Raw genomic sequence first — 13,040 nt, 5'->3', positions numbered from 1 at the left:
TTATTTTCAGTTTATGTGACAAAGTCTTATGTATTCATCACTTTTTTGGAGTGATTATCACATCCACAAGAAAACCCAAATCGGGCAAGGTAGAAGAATCTTTTTACCCATTCGCTAATAAGTGTACAAATTAGGTGGGTCGACAACATATTCCTGTCATGTGACGCACATGCCGTCACCAGTGTCGTATAGAATATATCAGACGTGTTTTCCCGTGGAGGAATCGGTTGACCTATGACCTTGCGATCAAATGTTTTCGGTTCCCATTGGAGAGGCACGTCCTTTCGTCTACTAATCGCACGGTTTTGCGGTGCGGTCGCAAAACACAGACACTAAACTTATTGCAGTGAACAGAGACTTCAATGAACGAACGGACAGATCATAAATTTGCGAAAGTAAAGAAAGTAAAATTTTCAATCGAGGGAAGACTTGAACCAAGAACCTCAAGTTCCGCTGCAACTCACGCTAACCACGGGACCACGGCGACCCTCAACTCACTTTCTCCTTGATGTTGCCTATTTTTGGCATGGAGTACTCAGTTTGTATATTTTACTAATTTTTTTCACGGTCCCATACAACTTCTTCCTGTTTTCTCGGTCTATCTGTATTCAGTTATTCAAGGCCTATCCACTGTGCCAACTTATAACTAAATCTGAGGGGGGTGCGATGGGGAGGTTCCCTTGTCAGAGCCATTTGAACCCTTGGGACAGGGGCATGAGACGCTTTAAAATCTGTTTCCTGCTAACCAAACCATAGGGGGTGTTCCTGTGCAGTTCCGCCACATGTGATCTGAACCCATTAATGTGCTACTGCAGTATGGAAACCATTTTATTGGTGAGCTTTCACTTTGCCTTTCCCCTTCCCATTATGCGATCGTCAAGAGACAGCAATGGATGGGGTCACTTGAGTGACTCGCTGTTGCCCTCAGGCAAACGTCGTCGTGCATGCCAGCAATGGCATGATCATCATCAGGTACATCACACAGCAAGAAGGTCGCATGCTCTGATGTCTTCAGCGCACATCGCTTTGGCCGTCTCACCTTTGTCCCCAGCTTGGATTTTGGGGACGGTGACAAGGCCGATGTAACAGAAACCCTCTGCTGGATCTCTTCTGATGTCTGCCATGAGGGGTTGCTATCTACGCTGACATTACGGTTGGCAACATTCAATGTTTCAGCGACAGGAACACTGATCTGCGGGGACAGCGGGGCCGATCTGGCGGCTGCATTTACAGGAGAAGGTACATGTTCTATGCTCAATCGTCAAAGCCTGGATGCTAACACTAACCTTCTGGACAGGCTGCCTCCACTCTGAGGAAAGAGATTTGACAAAACTTGGTGGCTGAGTGGCCTTAAATTCCTTCTTCGTGTCGGAGTATGGTACACGTTTCATGACTTTAATTTCATGAATCTTCTCTTCTTCAGCAGGATAGTCGCTGCTCCAGACCGAATGGGTCTGAGAGTAATTAACATATTTCTGTGGTGCAAAGCATTGAAAAACCTTCATGTGCCTTGCTGCCACATCGTCCACACATAGCCTGACCGTTTCAATCCATAGTGGTGTGAAAGAAGCATTGACACTTGAAGAAGCGCATTGGATTTGGGACATAAAGTATAAGCTTAAGGCGGAGAAATCATGTTGCAATATACTCTGGCAAGTTTGGTAGACTGAATGTCAGAATAAATGATACTAACATTTGGAGCGCACCATTAACTCTATCCATAACATTTTGGACTTCCATCGCCCTTGCACTTTCCCATTCCTGTTATAGTTCTTTTGTATCCAGCATGTTACAGCACCTTTAAAGCTATGTAACGCAGTGCGCAGCTCATTGTTGATGAGACGTTTTCCAAGTAGCTTGACATTCAATAGCTTCTGTAGTGCCGGCCGAAGTGGCCGTGCGGTTAAAGGCGCTGCAGTCTGGAACCGCAAGACCGCTACGGTCGCCGTTTCGAATCCTGCCTCGGGCATGGATGTTTGTGATGTCCTTAGGTTAGTTATGTTTAACTAGTTCTAAGTTCTAGGGGACTAATGACCTCAGCAGTTGAGTCCCATAGTGCTCAGAGCCATTTGAACCATCTTTTGAGCTTCTGTAGTTGGGGAACCATTATCATCTCCAGCAGAAGAGTGCCATCCACAGCCTCTTGATCAATCTGAGATGCTCTGCAAGTCCCTCAACAGCTTTATGGATATAAACTGGCGATCTTTTAACACATCCAAGCGTTTCATCAAAACAAAAACGTTATCTACCACAAGATGTGACCCGTTATTATGATTATTGTCGTTGACATTCAGAGATGACTCAGGTGGACTAGCTACACGAGATCCCTTGTGAGTTTAGGTTTTAATACTGTCCAATCGCCCACCTGAATTGCTGGGGAAGGTTTAGGCTGCACGGTGTTCCTACGAGCTGCTAGGGAAGTAAGTCTACCCAGACAGAGACCCACTTGACTGGGTAAGTATTATATGACTCAGGTGTGGCAGGCTCCCCAGAGGTTGCCTGCTAGCAACTGTTTCTTCTCAACAGCCATGCATCTCATCAGTGCACAGCATACCTCAAGACTGAGGAGTCATTTAAAGAAGTTTTACCATATTTGTGACCCCCGTATCATTGCACAGACAATAGCAAACAACTGGTAACTAACGTTTGGCATACCAGAGAGCGTAATCAAAGATCAACAGACTAACTTTGTGTCCGACCTGATGAAACAGTTGCGTCGGGTCATATTTTTTTTATTTTTTTATATTTTTCCTTTTTTTTTCTAGCGAATCACAAATTTACCTAGTAGCTGTTTGAGTCTGCAAGCAAATGGATGAACAGAAATAGTTTGCCATACATTATCTAAAATGTAAGATATTATGTGAATAGCCAACATGTGGATTAGGATACCTATTTAACTTTTGTAATCCGAGCATTTGTTTCAAAAGCTAAGCCTTCACCATACAAAATAAATATAGAACTACAACAACAGATTAAGATGCCTTAAGTCCATGTCAGTAAAGGGAAGCCATTTCAAGGCGCGATTGACACATTATTGCTGGTTCTTTTACTATTACTAGAAAAAGATAAGTTGCCAAGGAAAGGAAAAGGTACATGTAATATACCATATGAACTTAGATCTCAAGGAAAGAAGTGTGTACATGGGGTAAGTTGGGATATATGTTAGGGTAATATAGTTAACATTATTTTTCATCTACTTGTCTTTGAGCCTGTAGATATACACTGATCGAAAGAAGGGAGGGAATGGATGGCCATTTCATTTCTCTTATGTAGTGTACTGATGTTGATGCCCAGAAGGATTATCTTGGGCTACTAACCTTTAGCAGAGGTGGTATGATTTGGAACAAGCCACAAGCCATTGTGATTTTTTCCCAAGACAACCAGATGTGCTACGCAAAATTCATTCAGCTCAAGAAGCAATTAACGGATTGAATTCAGAGTAATACTAAATACACAAAACATGTCCATTCTAGCTTAGTGACAGATAGAGAAAGTAAAATTTGGCACGAATTTCTGAAAGAAGAGGGGGAATGTTGCTCACAGAGCAGAAAATGGGACAAAATTAACATTTTTCACAAGTCTACACGAACACAGCCACAGGTACCACCGGCAGATGCGCTAACATAGCTATATAGCGGAAAGAACTAACAGCACTGTCAGCTGGTCGCATACATGAGCAAATCCTGCGTCCGGCCGTCCTGATTTAGGTTTTCCGTGATTTCCCTAAATCGCTCCAGGCAAATGCCGGGATGGTTCCTTTGAAAGGGCACGGCCGACTCGCTTCCCCGTCCTTCCCTAATCCGATGAGACAATGACCTCGTTGTCTTGTCTCCTCCCCCAAATAATAAAAAAAAAACCATACATGAGCACATGTTGCTACATTGGCACCAATTCGCCAGGCACAAGTTACACATGCAGCAAAATGTCCACCGAGAGAGAAAGAGAGAGAGAGAGAAAGAGAGAGAGAGAGAGAGAGAAAGAGAGAGCAGAGATATATTGGTTAACTCATATTACATGAAGCAACAAGCTTCATCTCGGACATAGTAACACCTCTCAGAGATTAATTAAATTAATTAAATTTAATAATTTAATTACATAATAAAGTTAAATAACTGATTAAATCAAGCAGACAGAGTGGAACAAGAACTGCTGAGCGTTACTAAACAGGCAGGCAACATTTGGTCATAATGAACAGAGCCTCATGTCATTACATCATGTCTGTATCCGAGAATACTTCTTAATTCAGTTGGTTATTAGGATCAGTGATATTTGTACTGAAGCACTCAATTCAATGCATATTGCAGTGTAGTGACATCCATGTGTTAGATGTTCCAGCACTTCTCATGTATATGTGCTTGCTGTTCCCGATATAACAAAATCGAAGTAACCGTGATCTGCCACCTATGAGGCTTCACATTGGCCACCGCCTTGCACATATCTGCTGAGGAGACTGAGAGTCTTTCAACAGCAGTACGTCTCAGGGGTCTTATCTCACTAACATCAATGTTATGCTGGACGAGAGGGCCATTGGGTGCTTCTGTCCCTGATCATCGTTACAGCCGCTTCTGAGAGTTGTACCACAGTATGCCAAGTACTCATGTTAGGGCTTAACCTACAGTCTGTCAGACAGCAGCCCACAAGAATTCAACCGAACTGCTGGTTTAGTGGTCTTGACAGATGCATCTGCCCGTGCGTCTTGTTGAGACTCCACACACCGAGCTCTGCCAGATCTCGAATGACTCACAGTGAGACAATTACGAACATTGTACCACATTGTTAATATTCAGCGACCTTACGGAAATATTTCCCAGATAGTGCAGAACAGAGAAACTATTGACGCAAAAGATATGCACAATTTAACTATGCTGCACATACTGCTGACAACAGGAATCAGCGGAATTCCAACTCACTAGCACGAGGAGTCAGCCGAAGCTGATGAGAAGAAACAGAACTTGAAACCTGGATGAATAAATGTTCACTTGCTAATCACTTTTATTAGGGCCGAAAGACTCTCTACAGGTCCACAACACCATCCTGTAACGTTGAGGTGTCTCTGCTGGACACCCCTACAGTGCTGTTGATTGAGTCATTACCGTCATTGGTGAAAAGAAAGTTGAAAAATAGTTAGAAGAAAGTCCTCGAGAAGAAACTATATGGGGGATGTGTATGTATAGAGATGGGAAGATTGTAGCTAACGTGCTAAAATGTTAGGTCTTGTGTTACAAGTAGGAAATGTACAGTTGAGAGAGGTGGGAATTAGATGAACATGTTCTTAAAGGTGGAACTAACGTTGTGTGACTGAAGAGGATGGCGGGAGAGAGTGAGATATCTATAATATGTAAGAGTAGGAAGAGGCGGGAAGAAGCGGACGAGGAATCAAACATAATGGGGAGGGTAGGGTGTAAGAGATATTTACTGACTTGCGAGACTGAATTTTTTAACAGTGTATTACGAAAAGGTGTTTAGAATCTGCAGAGAATCAGCATTAGGAATCAGAAGCGACGAAATTGTTACCAACTTTATGAGATGGACAGATATTCAACGTGTGTGAGAATGGAGGGGAAAGTGATAATTTGTCGAAAAATTGCGTTGTGATGGATAAATGAATATGGTAAGCAGAGCGTGTGGCGTTCAAGACTTTTCTAGATTTCGATGGAGTCCGGAATTAGAGAGACCACCAGCAATATTTTGACATACATTAAGTAGAGTGGGAAGTAATACGGTATCTTCGGTGTCTACGCTTACTGCATACAGCAGGCCGCTTGCCGCTCGCATCGCCACAGTAGAAGCATCATTTAAACACGCTGCCAACAGGCGCCTCCACGAACCGCGCAGTGTACGAAGCTCGCCTATTCCTAGGGTTGGCGCTACAGACATCAACAGAGTACGCCTCTTTGCTTCTACTCATTGCGTGCAGATGCATCTTGATAAGACTCCACACACCGAGCTCTGCCAGATCTCGAAAGACTCACAGTGAGACAATTACGAACATTGTACCACGTTGTTAATATTCAACGACCTTACGGAAATATTTCACAGATAGTGTGGAACAGAGAAACTATTGATGCAAAAGATATGCACAATTTAACTATGCTGTACATACTGTAAATAAATGTGTTAATGTTTTAGGCAGTTATTAATTAACTGGAGTGCCCAAGGATTACCCAACAAACTTGTATAAACTACACTACTGGTCATTAAAATTACTGCACCAAGAAGAAATGCAGATGATAAACGAGTATTCATTGGACAAATATAGTATACTAGAACTGACATGTGATCACATTTTCACGCAATTTGGGTGCATAGATCCTGAGAAAGCAGTAGCCAGAACAACCACCTCTGGCCGTAATAACGGCCCTGATACGCCAGGGCATTGAGTCAAACAGAGCTTGGATGGCGTGTACAGGTACAGCTGCCCATGCAGCTTCAACATGATACCACAATTCATCAAGAGTAGTGACTGGCGTATTGTGACGAGCCAGTTGCTCGGCCACCATTGACCAGACTTTTCCAATCGGTGAGAGATCTGGAGAATGTGCTGGCCAGGGCAGCAGACGAACATTTTCTGTATCCAGAAAGGCCCGTACATGACTTGTAACATGCGGTCGTGCATTATCCTTCTGAAATGTAGGGTTTCGCAGGGATCGAATGGACGTTAGAGCCACGGGTCGTAACACATCTGAAATGTAACGTCCACTATTCAAAGTGTCGTCAGTGAGAACAAGAGGTGACCGAGACATGTAACCAATGACATCCCATACCTTCACGCCGAGTGATACGCCAGTATGGCGATGACGAATACACGCTTCCAATGTGCGTTGACCGCGTTGTCGCCAAACACGGAAGCGACCATCATGACGCTGTAAATAGAACCTGGATTCATACGAAAAAATGAAATATTGTCATTCGTGCACGCAGATTCGTCGTTGAGTACACCATCGCAGGCGCTCCTGTCTGTGATGCAGTGTCAAGGGTAACCGCAGCCATGGTCTCCGAGCTGATAGTCCATGCTGCTGCAAGCGTCGTCGAACTGTTCGTGCATATGGTTGTTGTCTTGCAAACGTCCCCATCTGTTGACCCAGCGATCGAGACGTGGCTGCACGATCCGTTACAGCCATGCGGATAAGATGCCTGTCATCTCGACCGCTAGTGATACGAGGCCGTTGGGATCCAGCACGGCGTTCCGTATTACCGTCCTGAAACCACCGATTCCATATTCTGCTAACAGTCATTGGATGTCGACCAATGCAAGCAGCAATGTCGCGATATGATAAACCGCAATCGCGATAGGCTACAATCCGACCTTTATCAAACTCGGAAACGTGATGATACGCATATCTCCTCCTTACACGAGGCATCACAACAACGCTTCAGCAAGCAACGCCGGTCAACTGCTGTTTGTGTATGAGAAATCGGTTGGAAACTTTCCTCATGTCAGCACGTTGTAGGTGTCGCCACCGACGCCAACCTTGTGTGAATGTTCTGAAAAGCTAATCATTTGCATATCACAGCAGCTTCTTCCTGTTGGTTAAATTTCTCGTCTGTAGCACGGCATCTTCATTGTGTAGCAATTTTAATGGCCAGTAGTGTATGTACATGACAAGTGTTACACCATGAATACCTAGACCGTACCCTACATAACTGACACTCCAGGATTTTCACGCCTGTGATACACGAAGGCGTGCAAAAAAGTGATATCTCCGAATTTTTTATGAGAAATCGCTTAAAGCTTTTTAAATAAAACAAACGTTATTAGTTTTCTACATCTTTATTCTTCATGACCACTTACTTATTTCTGAACATAGTCACCTTGGAGACGAAAGCGTTACCCCCATAGAGAGACCAGTTTGTTGATACTGTCATTGTAGAGTGTTTGATTTTGTTGAAGGAGCCACAACCTCACCTCTGCATGAATCGCTTCATCAATATCAAAGTTCTGTCCTCGAAAGTGTTATTTAAGTTCTGGTTCAAATGGCTCTGAGCACTGTGGGACTTAACTGCTCAGGTCATCAGTCCCCTAGAACTTAGAACTACTTAAACCTAACTAACCTAAGGACATCACACACATCCATGCCCGAGGCAGGATTCGAACCTGCGACCGTAGCGGTCGCGCGGCTCCAGACTGTAGCGCCTTGAACCGCTCGGCCACTCCAGCTGGCTTTAAGTTCTGGAAACAGATGAATGTCCGATTGGGACAAGTCAGGACAGTATGGAAGAAGACCGATAACAGTGAACCCTTAGCGTCGGACTCTTGCAGATGTCACAATGCTCGTGTGTGGTCTGGTGTCATACTAAGGAAAGGGTGCTCCATGTGTGGACGAACTCTTCGAAATAGGCAACCGATTACAGTACCCTGTTTCTCACGAAGCGACATAGTTGCATTACACACCACGTTACCCCCTACAATTCGTAGTCTTCTAGCGGCAGAGGGCTGCAGATATGTAGAGATTAAGAATACAAATGTAAAATGTTAATTTCGTTTTAAGAGTAGTCATCCAAAAAATTTGAAACCGTTACTGTTAAAAAAAAATGGCTCTGAGCACTATGGGACTTAACATCTGTGGTCATCAGTCCCCTAGAACTTAGAACTATTTAAACCTAACTAACCTAAGGACATCACACACATCCATGCCCGAGGCAGGATTCGAACCTGCGACCGTAGCAGTCGCGCGGTTCCGGACTGAGCGCCTAGAAACGCGAGACCACCGCGGCCGGCCATTACTGTTCAGTTAGCCCTCGAATGTTGATGAAAATATCACACTCTCAGTCCATTTTCAGTACTGAAAGAAGCCACTCCATCTTACCAATGGGGAATTCCGTGAGTATATGATTGGATGTATCTAACGTAACTGTAACTTTATAGGTGGAGATCACAACACAACATGTGCAAATGGCGTGTACGTGCTGCTTGTCTTTCGGACTTCAATTAACGTCAACTCATTTACTTCAACGACATAAGAGCATCATACCGATAGATGGCCTGTAGTAAATTGACTAAATACCATAATAAGTGACGACGAGATGGACTCATGACAGCAGCGCGGCAAGAAGGGTAGACGAGGGAGGTCTACACCATAAGAAGATTGCATGATTGATGAGTAGTTTTGACAAACCAGCAGATAACAATAGGTGAAAGCCGGGCAGAGGTACCCACAAACTGTCAGGGACAGATCGCTGGAAACAGTGTTAGGTCTCGTGCTGCCTTGCTGTGCTTGCCAGTGGCGCCATAACACAGAGAACAGATTTGCATGGTGTAGAGACAGAGTAAACTGGCACAATGGGCTACTTTCTGTGGCTATCATCGATGAGTCCTTTTTCTATTTGTGGCTGCCAGACTGAGCCGACGTGCGTGCAAACGATCTCATAAAAGGTCACAGGAAGCAGTGATTCCCAACGCCTCCACCTTTACAAGTGGATTCATGGTGTGGGGAGCTACAGGGCATGGTAACAGGACTGTTTTATTGATTCTTGAGGGGTGTGGGGGGGGGGGTGAATGCTCGCCGATTTTAAACCCTTTCCGTATATCTTTGGTGACCAGGATACCAAAGGGTTTATTCCAGCCGGATAATGCATGGTAAATGGGATGCAATATTATTAATTTCAGAATTAATTTCTAGAAATGATTATCTCTGAGTCCACTCAGCCAATGGCTGAGAATCGCCACTCACTGTGGCTTTAGAAACACCACGTAGTTTGGTTGCCAGATTATCTACGGGAAATTACACTGTTTCCGTTTCATGGCCGCGATTTCGGCGTTGTTTTACAGTCTTGGGCATCAAAAAAATTGGTTCTCAGCACTATGAGACTTAACTTCTGTGGTCATCAGTCCCCTAGAACTTAGAACTACTTAAACCTAACTAACCTAAGGACATCACACACATCCATGCCCGAGGCAGGATTCGTACCTGCGACCGCTGCGGTCACGCGGTTCCAGACTGTAGCGCCTAGAACCGCTCGGCCACCCCGGTCGGCTACAGTCTTGGGGGCTGTAACCTTTATAGGACATTGCCGAAATTGAGTACTCCATTTTTACTCTGTCGCATTCTTGTACAGCCAGTAACGGACTACAGACAGGGAAAATTTGAACTCCCAGCACAGAACTAACATGGCTGCAGTAAAACTGCGAGACGCACGCGTCAGTTCTCACAAGAACAGTCACTTCGCCTGCTGCACGTTTTAATTTCAACAGTTGGGTTACATTTAACCCGTAAAGGACTTCTGAAACTGAATTCAGTTTTACACGGTAGGGCTATTGTAGTACAATGTGAGGAACACAGTCATACTGTACTGCAGGTGTGGTCACCTGATCTTCATCTGTAGGTACAAATGCAGAAGAAATGCCCATTTCTGAGGTGAAATCGAGGACAAGTGGTGAAATGTGAAGGTCAGTAAGGTTTGTCTTACGCCGCCGTGTAAGGCGGGTGACCTTGAGTGGGACTTAGCCGCTGAGCGAGGCAGCCGGGCAACACGGGCCCTAGTATTACTAGGCCCAGCAAAATCAAGTTGCGGGTTGCGCAATCGGGACTGATAAGGCGAGGTGGCGCAGTGGTTCGCATTCGGGAGGACGACGGTTCAATCCCGCGTCCGGCCATCCTGATTTAGGTTTTCCGTGATTTCCCTAAATCACTCCAGGCAAATGCCGGGATGGTTCCTCTGAAAGGGCACGGCCGACTTCCTTCCGCATCCTTCCCTAATCCGATGAGACCGATGACCTCGCTGTCTGGTCTCCTTCCCCAAACAACCCAACCCCAACCCCAACCCCAAGGTGTTTGGACGATGTTAAACTATATGGTTCTTGAACTATAAGCGGTTCGACCCAGCACGACATCAGGCCACAGAGTTACGAACTTGCCATGGCTAAACAATAACTTGCCAAACCATTTGGTTCAGTGCTAGGCTGTTAACAGTTGGTTCAACCGGCCCATATTAATCATAAAAAATAAGTGTTTTGTATATACTAATAAAATATGCTTACCTTTAAGATATAATATTAATCTACCTTAAAAAAATATTGATTATATAGGCTAACTATCAAACGTTTGAGACACAGTAAGCTCTTTGTACTCCATGTCACATTTATTTCTTGTGGAATCACGTGATATCAAAATCATCTGATTAGCTATACCAAAAATAGCATTTTTGGAATGTTGTTCCCTCTTGGACAAATTTCTGCGGATACCGATGGCAATAATGCGTATCTGGGATCCGTTGGGAACACGAATGCTTTCATATCAGCCATCAGCCAGTAGATCTCACGAACTGACGCAGGTGTTTCAGGTGTAACGAGAAGTCCCTCGAAATGACATTCGGAAACTGTTTGCGTCCATTCCACGACGAATACAAAAGCTTATTCGTGCCCTTGGGTGTCACACCTCATCCTGATGTTGATGACGGATATCTGTTCTGAATGGAATGAACGATTAGTTAATTACTAAGCGATGTGTGATGGAAGTCCCCTCCCCCACTTAAGGCTCAGGATAATCGAACTGGTGGTTCATGGTGTAACACTTTCCATTTCAGGCAGCATGTATGTCAGAAATTTTATTCAAATCGAGAAATGAAGCGCGTGGCACTATTTCGCTAATGCAAGAATGCCCTTCACATGGCTCAGAGCAGCAGGAGTTCTCATGTTTGGATGTGTATCATGTCAGATTGGCCACGTAAATGGAAGTGTGCGTGGAACGGCGCGTTATCAGAAGACGCTGGCGCGGCCGGCGTAGTGCCCCCGCGAGGCCTGCAGATGGCGTGCGCGATGCCTCCTAGTCGGCGCGCACGCAAGCCGTGCCGTCGCCAGCACTCACTAATTCTGATAACGCCGCACACAATCGGCGGCCGCATTAATGGATATTTGTTGCTCCCCAATGGCGTTCTCAGCGTGCGTTTCTAGAATACGCAACACATCCGGCCACTGAAACTTACCGGACAATGGAAAGACAAGCCCTCGGGTCCAGTACTGTTTCGTGGTGCGAATGGCGAGTTCGTGACTGCAGTGTTTGTAGACGTAGGAGTTAAAAGAGAAACCAGTGTGTTAGTGGGCGAGACGCGGAGTCGTCCCTAACACTTTTCACTAGGGGAGCTGTATACGACTAGAAGGGGACAGCTACTAGGAAGTCGCATTACGGAATATTAGTCCATATTACTCCCGGACGGTGTTTTCGGTGTTTGCACGTAGAATACTCAATGACGACGCTGCATTTTGTTTTAGAAACAAGTACACTTCGTCGTCAAAGGAAGAAAACACGCGAAGTAACTTCGTTGGATGACACTTCTGCACATTCTCCGTTTATGAGATGGAATAATGGTATCCATCTACATCTACATTGTTATTCCACAATTCACACTTGAATGTTTGACAGGAAGGTGTAGAATCAGTTTCAGAACATTTCGCTACCATTTCACAATCAACTAGCACTCCGCCTTCAGGCCACAACTGGCCCATCGGGACCATCCGACCGCCGTGTCATCCTGACTAAGGATGCGGATAGGAGGGGCGTGTGGTCAGCACACCGCTCTCCCGGTCGTTTCGATAGTTTTCATTGACAGGAGTCGCTACTATTCGGTCAAATAGCTCCTCAATTGGCATCACGAGACTGAGTGAACCCCGAAAAATGGCAACAGTGCATGGCGGTCCGGATGGTCACCCATCCAAGTGCCGGCCAGGCCCGACAACGCTTAACTTCGGTGATCTGACGGGAACCGGTGTATCCACAGCGGCAAGGCCGTTGCCGACAATCAAATGGCATGTGAGGAAAATGAACACATACATGCGATATTGCAGACCCTGTGTTGTTAAGAAGAACGACGCAACTTTTGTTTCGACGGATATTGTAATGTTGTTGCATTAATTTGTTCTGAAAGCGGTGCTGATATTGAAGACTATAAAAGTGGGTTAAAAGCTGTGAGCTATCTGAGGAAGTTAACCTTGCATTGCTGCGCAACTGTTTCACCAGGTATCCAGTCTAGCTTACCAAATTCCCAACCACACTAACATTATTTATAATCTTTTAGTACTCATCTTACGATAACCGGTGATATAT

General features: G+C 44.9%; 1 pseudogene; it reads right to left on the bottom strand.

Moving 5' to 3' along the window:
• Window positions 1–12,612: 12,612 nt before the first annotated feature.
• LOC124723371 lies at window positions 12,613–12,730 on the bottom strand (annotated as a pseudogene).
• Window positions 12,731–13,040: the final 310 nt, after the last annotated feature.

Source organism: Schistocerca piceifrons, chromosome X, assembly GCF_021461385.2.
Source record: "Schistocerca piceifrons isolate TAMUIC-IGC-003096 chromosome X, iqSchPice1.1, whole genome shotgun sequence".
Taxonomy (NCBI): domain Eukaryota; kingdom Metazoa; phylum Arthropoda; class Insecta; order Orthoptera; family Acrididae; genus Schistocerca; species Schistocerca piceifrons.
This window is presented reverse-complemented; position numbering and strand designations above follow the sequence as displayed.